The 12,492-nt window shown below is 42.4% G+C and overlaps 1 pseudogene; it reads right to left on the reverse strand.

Annotated features, from left to right (window-relative positions):
- Window positions 1–8,562: 8,562 nt before the first annotated feature.
- Window positions 8,563–9,690, reverse strand: LOC105528900 (annotated as a pseudogene).
- Window positions 9,691–12,492: the final 2,802 nt, after the last annotated feature.

Below are 12,492 nucleotides of genomic sequence, written 5' to 3' on the forward strand. Positions count from 1 at the left end.
AGTGGAACATAATATAGAAACACAAAAATAAATCCATACATCGATAGTGACCTCATTTTTCACAAAGGTGCCAAGAACATAAACTGGGGAAAGGAAAGACTTAATTTATAACTGCTAGAAAAACTGGATACCCATATAAAGAAGAATGAAATTAGACTGCTATCTCTTGCTATATACAAAAATCAAATCAAAATTGATTAAAGACTTAAACTGAAGACCTCAACCTAAGAAACTTGTAAAAAAAAAATGAGAAAATCTGCAAGATATTGGAATTTCCAAGGATTTCTTCAGTAATACTCTCACAAACACAGGCAGCAAAAGCAAAAATAGACAAATTGGATTGCATCATCTTAAAAAGCTTTTACACAGCAATCCTGACTACTCACAGTCAGGACTGGTGTATCAAACCTCAGTGCTCAAGGTGGAAACCCACAGAGAAAGAAGATCTTCCAGACTGGGAGGCAGCAAGTAGGTTGAGTTCCAGCTCTGGGCCCCATGTCCTTGGAAATTATCCACATGGAGTTGTTCTTCTGAGGTCCCAAGAAAGGAGCACTTCTTATGGAAGGTGAAAAGAAATGGCAATCTATCATTTTACCTACTGATATTGGGAGTAAGTCTCCTGTCCAGAAGCGAGAGGCACTGAGGTTCTTGTGATGACATCAGTGGGGAGTGTCAGGGACCTTTGAAGTGAGTGAACACAGCCGTTCTCTAAACATCTCCCAAATGACTCACCTTCAGTCCCTTATTCTCACTTCAGATTCAGCCTTCAGTGAACATGCTGCTTCTGCCAGTGGCGGTGTACCATAGTTGCCGTGAATATAGAATTGTTGGGCACAGGGTTGCAGGAAGGGAGGGCATTCCCAGATTTCAAAGAAGAAGAAACATTTGTGCATGTTTCTGACAGGTTACAAAACACACATGAAGTCTGACAAAAAATTGAAAGAACAAAGTATGGCTCAATTTGATTTTTGTTAACATCAAAGATGGCACAGTTTTTCCTGTTGTGCTTGATACCTACATTTATCTTATCCCAAATCAAAACCAACAGCAACTTTGTTCCTTCAACTGCTAAAGTCCTTTTCAAATCCTTCTACTTTTTCAATCTCCATTACTACTGCTGTGTGTGAAGTTAATGTTATCTTTCGCTTAGGCTGGGTTAAAGGCTTCTTTGTTGTTGCTACTTTTTTCTATCATTGTCCCCGTAAAATCCAACATCTTATCAGCAGGCTATGATCCTTTTGAAAATCCAATCCATACAAATATGGAGCTGGAGGCCATTATCTTTAGCAAACACAGGAGCAGAAAACCAAATACCGCATGTACTTACTTATAAGTAGGAGCTAAATGTTGGAAACACCATGAACACGTAAAGGGGAACAATACACACTAGGGCCTTTGGGAGGGTGGAGGGTGGGAGGAGGGAGAAGATCAGGAAAAATAATGAATGAGTACTAGGCTTAATAACTGGGTGATGAAATAATCTGTAAGAATATCACTATGACACAAGTCGACATATGTAACAAACTTACACTTGCATCTCTGAATTTAAGATAAAAGTTAAACATTTTAAATACATACATCAAATTTAACTGCTATGTAAAGTTATATTTATTTAGGCAAATGCATGGAGGCCCATATCTACCATTCAAGTCTCATAATGACCAGTTCAATCAACCTAAAATTCCACTGTGCATTCCGTTTGAGGTCAATCACTGCACTTCTCCAAAGCCTGTAGCAATTTTGTTCTGCTTTCAGTTCCTATGGTTTTAACTTTCCAAATTTGTCATTATGAATAGGCTCATAAAATACTGACTTATAAACCTAGCTGTATCATTTTTCATCACAAATAGCAGGGAATGAGAATTCCTGTTGTTCCATATCCACTCATATTTGGTATTTTAGATTCTCAAATTTTAGCCATTCTAATAAGCATGTGTTGGAATCTTCTTTGGTTTTTGTGTGCATCTTCCTAATAACAAATGATATTGGCCATCTTTTTATGTACTTCTTTCTGAATGGTATATCCTCTTTGGTAAAGTATCTGTTCAAATGATGTGCATATTTTTCAAAACTAATAGACTTCATTTTTAGAGCACTGTTAATCCAAAAATATAAAGAGAAAACTTCATAAAAATTACAGCGTTCCTACATATGTACACCACTCTTCCTGCCCTGCCCACTTCACACACACACACACACACACACACACACACACACACACATACACACACACACACACACTGTGTCTCCTATAATTTATATTTCATGTTATTATGGCATGTTTGCTACAACCGATGGACCTGTATTGATACCTCACTAAGTAAAGTCAACAGTTCACATCAGGACTCCCTAACTCTTGGGATGCTAAAAGTTTTGATAAGTGTGTAATGGCAAGTATTCATCACAGTATCACAAAGAATTGTTTTGCCATCCTAGATCTCCTGTGTACTCCACCTATTTATTAATCCCCTATGCCCCAACCCCAACCACTAAGCCCCTGGAAACCATTACTATTTTTAGTGTATTCATAGTTACCTGTTCTGGAATATTGTATAATTGTAATCATATATTATGCAGCCTTTTTAGATTTTCTGCTTTCTCTTAGCAATATGCTTACATGATTCCTCCAGGTCTTTCCCACTTAAAACAATGACTCAAAGTTTGTGTTGCTCAACATATGCGTCAACATTTGATGTTTCAGTGTTTGGGATGTCAGTCATTCTCCGGGGTGTAGAGTGCTATCTCCCAGGTGCTTTAATTTGCAATTCTCTAATGCTATATGATATTGAACATTTTTATTATATATGCTTATTTTCCATTCCTATATATTTTTTGGTAGAGTGCCCGTTCAGATTTTTTTTTTTTTTTTGCCTACTTTAAATTGGGTTTTCTATTTTCTGACGGTTGGGTTTTCAGAGTTTTGTGCATATTTAAATACACATATTTTATCAAATATGTGTTTCATACAACATTTATCCAAGTTTCTGACTTGTCTTTTCATTATCTTAGCAGTGTTATTTCAGGGTAGAAATTTTTAATTGTCAAGAAGTCCAATTTATCTCTTGTTTCTTAAAAGGTTGGTATAGATGGTTAGTACTTTTGGTATTGCATCTGAGAAAGTCATCATAAAACCCAAGATCACCTAGGATCTGCATCTACAAGTTTGACCAAAACGTTGGTGTTGCATCTAAAAAATTAATCACCAAAACCAAGTCACCTAGGGTTTGCACCCGTAAGTTTGACCAATATTTAAAACTGTGATAAAATATGTTTGTGAATAAATGAATAGTTTCCCCATAGACAAATATGTGGGGGAAATTAACTGGTTAAACATTTTGAGGAAAAAGCCACCAACATTATAAAGTATAAGATATTCATACTCTGTTCACACTGACTCAGTTTCCACATGAATATACATTCCTTATAAGTAACTATAGGCATTTGTCCCAGAATTTATGCTCAAATAGGTTGAATTTATTTATATTAATTATAGCCACAAAAGAGAAACACGTATGTGTTCATCAGGAGGAAAATCGTTCAATTTGTTATTGCACAGAAATAAAATGGAATTCTAGGAAGTAGTCCCAACAGTAAGATAGTCGCCCAGGCTGGAGTGCAGTGGCGTGATCTCGGCTCCAACCTCCGCTTCCTGGGTTCAAGCGATTCTCCTGCCTCAGCCTCCCAAGTAGCTGGGATTACAAGTGTGAGCCACCACGCCCAGCTAATTTTTGTATTTTTAGTAGACACAGGGTTTCACCACATTGGCCAGACTGGTCTCAAACTCCTGACCTCAGGTGATCCCCCCACCTCGGCCTCTCAAAGTGCTGGGGTTACAGGTGTGAGCCACCGCGCCCGGCCAGATCCACTTTAATGAGTTATTATATTGGTTTATTAGGACTGCCATAGCAAAGTACCAAAACCTGGATGACATAAACAACAAAAATTTATTGTCTCATAGTTATGGAGTCTGTTAGTCAAAGAGCAAGGCATTCGCAAGGTTGATTCCTTCTGAGGGCTGTGAGGGAAGAATGCTTTCCAGGCCTCTCTCCTTGCCTTGTAGATGACTGTCTTCAGTCCATGCGTGCTCACATTGTCATCCCTCTACTCATATTTCTGTGTCTAAACTTCCCCTTTTTATAATGACTCCCATCATATGTGATTAGGGCCAGCATTAATAACCTCATTTTAACCTGATTGCGTCTGAAATAATCCTATCTCTAAATAATGTCACATTTTAATGTCAATGTAGAATTTGGGGGAAGATGAAATTGAACCTATAATAGTAGCAAAGACAAACAGCAGACCTATATGCATATTATTACACATGTGTAGTTTTATATGTATACATGTATATATGCACACACAGCATATACATGTGTGCTATATATATAATATATGCATATATATGTATATATATTAGTGCATCTGTACTTCTAAAAGCCTAAAATAATCTTTTAAAATTTACACACCACATTGTTAATTGTGGAAACTTCTGAGTAGGAGGCTGAATTTTGGAGAAACTTTCTAAAGGAAAGAAATGTGATTTCTATATATTTTTAGAACTTTTTGCAACAAGAATATATGTAATATTTATTTAGAAGAAAAAATACTAAAGTAAGTCCAAGAAAAGGAAGAGGAGCAGTGTAGTAGTTGGGTAAAGTAACAGTAAGCTGATGGAACAAAAAAATTGCTGAAATTAAAATGGCTTAACCCAAGTTTATTTTTGTGCACATAAATTCTAACCTGAGTTGACATGGTGCTGTGGGCTGAATTGCACCTCTCTCCCCAAATTCATTTATCCAAGTCACAACTCCCAGTACCTCAGAATGTCACTGTATTTGAAGATAGAGCCTTTGAAGAGGCAATTAAGATACAGTAAAGTCTTAAAAGTAGGACCTTATTCAGTATGACTGGTGTCCTTATAAGAAGAGGAGATTAGGACACAAACACAAAGACCAAGGGACAGCCACATAAGAATTCAGTGAGAAGGCTGTCATCTGCAAGCCAAGGAGAAGCCACAGACGAAATCAAACTGGCCAACATGTTGATCTTAGATAATCCAGCTTCCAGAAATGTGAGAAAATACATTTCCATTTTTAAGTCACCCAGTCTGTGATATGTTGTTATGGTATAATAAACTAACACATGGTGGGTCCTGGCTCTCATGTCGCCCAGGAATCCAAGCTGATTTTACCCTATTGTTCCACATTGCAACAGATGTTAACTCCTAAACAGACATGAAAGCATTTGAATGGTGCACTGGCTTCTGTCTAACTACAAATGAACCACTCAGGAAGACAAGGTAGACAAGAAAGCGAGGGGCACTTGTAATCTCTCCCATAAGCCATTATGGTGCTCAATTAAAAGCAGCTATTATAATTCATGACAGTAAGTCTTTTATTTTATTGGAATGGTTTATGGGAATGCCAGCATTGCCTTGAAATCTTCCAACTTATTCTTGCTCTTATGAGGTGACTGGCAATTTGAAATACAGGATTACATCTAGCTTTAAAACAATTCCTTAAGTCTTGGCAGGGAGGGTCAACCTTATTCCCTCAATAGCACTTTTCTGCACTGTCCTTTTTATAACCTACACGATTTCTTTAGGCTGAGAATTCTCTCATTCATTTTGGTGTATGATAAATATCCTACTCTGAGATCCTCTACTTCCCTCCACATGACTAAACATTCCTGATCAGCTGTACATGTGCCTGTGGCATGCTGCAAACCAGGATTTTCCTGCGAGGCAGATATACAGATAAGAGAGAGTGGAAAGATGGTTAACCATTGTTGGTTTTTCTCATTAGAGCTAGTATGTCTGCCATGGAACCCTTGTCACCTCCTAGGCAGTCTTCGTGATTTTGTTATTATTTTGCTTTTTAGAATTTCAGCTTCTAGTATATCATTTACAAAGAGATTTTATAGTCTGTCCTCATCTACAAAGATTATGAGGGAAACGTTGGTTTTTGATCATCTATGAAAGCTCATTTAACTATGTTTGGGTTCAGTGCACTGTTTCAAATAATGCGTCTTATTAAAATCCTACCACAGATATCACATATTAAGATTCTTTCAAATACTCTGTCTATGACTTTAGAATCTCTAAAACCAGTATATTATGTGGCAAATCAGATTCTACTCACCAGTCTATGTGGAAATACATTGAGAGTGTGTTGAAGATGCCCAGGGTAGGTATTGAAATGTCACTATCCAAAGTGAATAGTCACGTCGAAGGGCTGTTATCACAGAGGACTCAGGGGGAGGGGTGGATGAGTCAGGGAACTTCTGCACGGAGTAAGAATGGTCTATCTCAGGGGAAGGGCAGATGATTCAGGGCTTTTGCATTGGGAGCAGGGCAGAGCATTCAGAGGGAGAGACACTAGTGACAAAATAGTCCCCTGGACATGTTCCAGGGTTGCACAAGAGAACATACAGGGAAGATCAAAAGGACAGTGCTGTAATGTAGGAAAGTACTGGGGCTGGACAAAAATGCCAGCACCTGGACATAGTCAGTTCTCAAGAAACCTTTGGCTTAGAACACGAGGACTGTAGGTAAAGAAAGCCAATAATGATCCCTGAATTGTACTTTATTCTCATTATCACCTTCATTCTTTAGGCCTAACTTACAACTTTGGCCACAGGGTTCATCTTTATGTTACTTGAGAGACATTAAGAAGCATGAAGAGAAGTGACTTAGATTAAAGGCTGTCCTCGGGCTGGGAGAAGTGGGGATAGTGTGGGCCTAGATTAAATTCAGGCCAGGGCTCAAGTCCGAGTCACTTTCTAGCAATGTGATATTGGGGAATTTCACAACAGATATGAGCCTTCCTCAGGCTGGGAATAGTGGGGACAGTATGAGTCTAGATGAATTCAGAGCAAGGCTCAAGGCCCAGCCCTGTCACTCTCTAGCGATGTGATCTTGTGGAATTTATCAAGCACTATGAGCCTCAGGTTCTTCATCTGTAAAAGGGGTTTCATAAGCCTTGCCTTGTAGAATTGCTGGAATGTATGTAATGTGAGTAAAACACCTGGCACAATGTCTGACATATATTGGAAATTTAACAAATGGCAGTTGTTATCAATATAATTATAATCCCAAAGGCTACCACTGTCTTTTGTGAAAATTCAGCTGTTTTTGTTATACAAAACATCTCAGCATATGTAGTTGAATATGTCATGGAGTACCAAGTCAACTAAAAATTCGGCTTCATAAATAAAACTCATCACATTTTCTTTCTGAAATGATATATTGTATAGTTTGGGTAAGGGAAGAATTCCCAAGGTGGAATGCAACTCAATGATCCTAGAATTTAAGTCAAGGACCAACTCCTTTTGACCTTCCCCAATGCTCGTCCATCCAAACCACTACTTTTATTTGTCCTCCACTAAAAATAGCCCTTGCTTAGAGTTGACGAACTTACATTCAAAATAACCTAATTAAATGTCCTTTCCATGAAGTGGGCTCTGGCTTTCCTAGGCCAGGGAATTGAGTGCCAGCCTAGAGTGTTCTGGGAAGCACTTCAAGGGATTATCGTTCTATTTCTCAGGAACCCCTTGCAAGTGATGAATATCAATCACCTAGTTCTTGCACTGTGTTCAAGCTCACCAGTTAGAGAGCTGCAGGACACCTTCCATTACTTCCCTATGTGGAGACTCCTCTCTGCCTCATCCTCCACCCAGAAGGAACTGCTCAGAGCAGTTTTCCATTGCAGGATTTTCTCTCACCTTCTGAGAGTCCCGTTGTTGCCAACACCCAGCTTCATAACAATCAGCTCCCACAGAAGCACCTGCAGTTTTCCAAAATCCCAAGCTGCCTTAGCTCAGGACCTTTATACTCGAAGGCTCACATGGGAGTCTAACCTCCCCAGTCCTTTTTTAAGTTGTTCTTTAAATTGTAAAGAACACCTTACCACCTTCTTGATATGGCTTCTGCTCCAATAATCTCCTGTTTTATGAGTAGGGGTAAGTCATGCTTTTCACACTATCCCTACTAGGAAGAGTGCCTTCCCAAAGCATATGCTTAAATAATGTTCAGCAAATAAAGGAGTCAGTGAGGCTTTCTTGTATTCAGAATTAATTTCTGCTACTTTTTTGAATATGCCAAGCCAGGCAAGGTATACATATTTAATTTTTAAGAGCAAGAGAATAAAGGATATGAGGAGATGCAAATATTAGCCATCCTTTATTTTGTTCAACTACTGAACTGCAGAGTACTTTCACATTTTAAAGAAAATTCCTATTATAATACCACACTATCCTGTTACAGATCACAAAATAAGAGAGAAGGTTTTCCCAATTTTTTAACAAAATATAAAATTCTTACTTTTAAGTCAGATAAATGACAAGACGTGTGTAAGTACTATTCATAAACTAAGATTCTGAAACCAATTAAACCTGCTACTAAAGTAAAAGCACTTGAAAATAACCAAAAGAAAAACAGGTAAATATATAAACCACCCACATGAAACAGAAATGCAGAGAACACTGTTTTATCTCCAGCCCCACCTGGGCCCTCCACTATGTAGAACCTCAACTGCCTTCTTCAAACACAAAGGGAAGAAACTACCCTAGACTTCTCTCAGGACAGGAGAAGTTGCTGGACATGAAACTGAAGCTTGCACTGGGCATGGCAGTGGCATCATCTGTGGTGGAAATTATGGCCTGGGCTCTCTCTTCCACATCTTTCAAAGCATCTTTGTACCAGGATGGAAAGGAAATAGGGATACTATTGTTTAGCTTGGCCAAAAACTCTAGTACTTTCTGCTTGGTGCTTTCTGAATGGGTTCTTGGACCCCACAGGAATTCATAACGTGGAGGAGAACTGTTGGGCACCTACCGATACTCCAAGTAATGTTCCTGTACCCAAACTTTAATGAGGAGCTCCCTGGGTTCCCCATAGACGAAGTGCTCCCTCCCAGCATACACCCCTATTGCCTTCAGCAGTTCCCAGATGACCTCCTCAGAGGCACAGCTGCCCTTTATGAAGATCATACTCAGAATAAGAATCAGGAGGCAGTTCTTGGACCTGCCCTTGTCATCACTACCCTCATCGGTGCGGTCTACTGTGTTTGCAGACACATAGAAGTGGTCAGGGCCCACTTCTATCAGGGCAAGGCCAAAAAGCAGCTTTATGAACTCACCGGCTTTCTCGAGTATCATAGGAAAGTAGTCTTTGTACTTGGTGATGACAACCGTCAGCATCTCTGACTCTGTTATAGGCTCCTTTGTTTGATATTTGAGGAGCAGGAACTCGGCCACCTTTTCATCTAGTGTATATGTGAAAAAGAACTCACTCTCTGGCAGGCCAGGACAGGTACTGGCATCCTCCTCTTTTTGGCTGCTGGACTCTTCATTCATTGGGCTTCATGAAACAGAAGAGGAGCAGGAGCTCAGAGGATTCTGGGGAGGACATTGGGAAGGACCCTGTGGAGGACTCTTGGGAGTGCTCTGGAGAAGACTTGACATCCCAGCAGAGTGTACCTCGTCCTCCTCAGGACTACCAAGAATCGGAGAAGAGGATGAGGAGGAGGAAGAGGAGGAAAATACTAAGTAGAAAGTGGAAGAGGAAATGGAGGCTTCCTCCTCTTCCTCATCTGTGGGATCCTATGCATCTATCCAATCCTCTATCACAACTGGGTACTGGGAGTCTTCCTCAAAGTTGGGGAACAGAACACTTGGAAAGAGAGGCATAACGACTTCTTCAGGAGCAACAGGTAAACGTATCAACAGGGATATGGATGATGGGATCCAACAGGCCTATGGAAGAGAGTGACACTGAGTGACCTCAGCTGATAAACTCACCCATGATGGCTCAGCCAAAGGCAGACTTACAGCTCCTCTTCTCTTAAGGTGGTGTTCTAGGGCCTCACAGGTTGGCTGTCTTCCTAGAGAGATTGTCCCCTGGGCACCTGTAAGAGGATATGAGAAAGCACCTCAGGGCATAGTTGGCAGGCAGAGCCTGAGGCACCAGGAATGACAGTAGGTGGTTAGGGCTCGGTGCTGAGGAGTCTCCTCTGTTTGTGGGGGTAGAGCCTTTGTAACAAAGTCAGGGTGTGCACTCACCTTGACTCCTGGCGCTTCCTGGGCCTCCCCTGCTCTGCTGACTTTAGGAAGTGCAACTCAGACCCAGGTCTTCACATCCTAGTTCCTAGAGCACCTGCAAGAGGAAGTGAGGGAGCCTCTCAGGCTAAAGGCTGCAAGCAGAGTCTTGGACCTCCCAGGGCTGACAGCTTGGGCTGGCCAGAATCGCAGAGCTCCATAGTTCTGGGCTGCTTGGCCCCCTCAGAATTTAATTAGCAACCTCACAGCTTCTCAGACAGGGCCAGACCCCCACCACTCTGCTGGTCTGAGGCAAAACCCCAGAGCAAACTCCACATCCCTGAGAGCAGTGGGAGGTGGTGAGGTGGCAGCCGCCTCCCAGCACTCTCCCACAGGGGCGGTCGGGATAGCCTCACGCCTGTTCTGGTGCACATGTGACTCCTCAGTCCTCACTCTTGTCCCCAGCAGGGTCTGGGAGTCTTCCCTCTGCCAACCAGAAGCAGTTCCCCTGCTGACTTGCCACAGGACTCCCAGACCAAGGCCGCCCCCCTCCCCTCCACCTCTCACCTAGAAATGAGAGGGCTGCGGCTCAGCCTGAGCTGACTGGGGAGCTCTAAGAGGGTTGATATGAGGAGCAGGGTGGGAATCTCCGGGAATCTGTCCTCTGAGGTGGGAGTTCCCCGAGTCTCCCTCAAAGTCTTCCTATTTATTCCCTAGAGGGCCGGCACCTCCTCCCTTCTTCTATCATGAGGACCCCTCAGCCCTCGGCAGCCATTTTCCTGTCTGGGACCTACAGGTTCGACGGCAGGGGCAGCACACCTGCCAGGGTTTCTTCTCTCTGTGGTGGGAGGTCCCTCAGTTCTTCCTCAGGGCCCTTACCTTGAGGACTGGCCAGGTCTAAGACGTGTCTCTGCTGAACTGAGACGAGCCTCCTCACAAAGTGCCTCAGGTCCTTCAGACTCCCAAGGTGCAAGTCGGGAAAGCACATCCAGGAACCCTGCCGGGCTTGACCAGAGCTGACAGCCGGGGCAGCGAGGGGTGGGGCCTCCTCTCTGCGGAGGAGCCAGCCCCCACGTGTCAGTCTCCTTCCATCCTTTCCTGACCACTTTCTGGTCGCCCTCCACCCCTTCCTGCTCACTCCCTAAGCTTTGCTGACCTCTACCTTCTCACCTCCCCAGTCCTTGACACCCTCCACCTGCCCCTTTTTCCAGGGCTGACAGCAAGGAGTGTCTCTTTGCAGCCTCGGCGTCCCCTCCCTGGTGGGAGGTCATCGTCCTTCCACAGAATTCTCTTCTTGATTATTGGCCAGTCCTGGGGCTTCTCCCTCTGCTTAACGGAAGCTGCTCTCCTCAGAGATAATCTCCCCTCTAGCTGACTCCCAAAGTGGAAGTCAGAAAGTTGTAAATCTCGGGACCCTGATGGGCTCCTCCAGAGCTGGCAGCAGGCACAGGGACAGGACAGGGAGCACTACCAGTCGTGGGTGTTCCCTTCCTGCTTTCCTGAGAGGCTGTGCCTGGACTCCTAATACTGCCTGGGAAGCCTGACCCTGTGCATCTGAGTCTTTCACCCCCGAATAAGCCCCTCCTATCCCTGAGACCTGCAAGGTAGAAGAGAGGGAGAATCCCATCCACCCACAGTGGTATAAGACCTCCCATGCCCAACGCAGGGCTCCACTGCCCGTGTCTGAAATGGGGTAGGAAGGCCCCTCAGTCTCCCTCAAGGTATTAGTTCTTAGGGGGCCTCCACTCCCTCCCTCTCCTGTCCAGACAGCAACATTTGTTCCTTCAGCCGCTAAAATGCATTCCAAATGTTTCCACTTTAACTACTGCTGAGTGTGAAGTTAGCATCATCTCTCCCATAGCCTATGTTAAAGGCTTCCTTATTGTTGCTTCTTTTCCTATCCTTGTTCCTGAAAAAACCGTTGTCTTTTCAGCAGCTCATGTTCCTTTTATTTTTATTTATTTATTTATTTATTTATTTATTTATTTATTTTTTATTATACTTTAAGTTCTAGGGTACATGTGCATAACGTGCAGGTTTGTTACATATGTATACTTGTGCCATGTTGGTGTGCTGCACTCATCAACTCGTCAACACCCATCAACTCGTCAGCAGTCATCAACTCGTCATTTACATCAGGTATAACTCCCAATGCAATCCCTCCCCCCACCCCCCTCCCCGTGATAGGCCCCGGTGTTCCTTTTAAAAATCAATATGTGATTATCATTTTAAATACACACATCATATTTAACTAGAATGTGAAGTTATATGTGTTTTGGAAAATGTATGTACTCCCATATCTACCAACCAAGTATCATACTGACCAGTTCCACCTGCCTAAAATTCTCCTGTGCGTCCGGTTTTAAGTCAATCACTGCACTCTACTAAGCTCCTAGTGAGGAAAGAGAGAGACCCTCTCATATTGTTTTATATGGTTTTATACTCAGTACCTAT

This window comes from Mandrillus leucophaeus, unplaced genomic scaffold, assembly GCF_000951045.1.
Source record: "Mandrillus leucophaeus isolate KB7577 unplaced genomic scaffold, Mleu.le_1.0 Scaffold1188, whole genome shotgun sequence".
NCBI classification, from domain to species: domain Eukaryota; kingdom Metazoa; phylum Chordata; class Mammalia; order Primates; family Cercopithecidae; genus Mandrillus; species Mandrillus leucophaeus.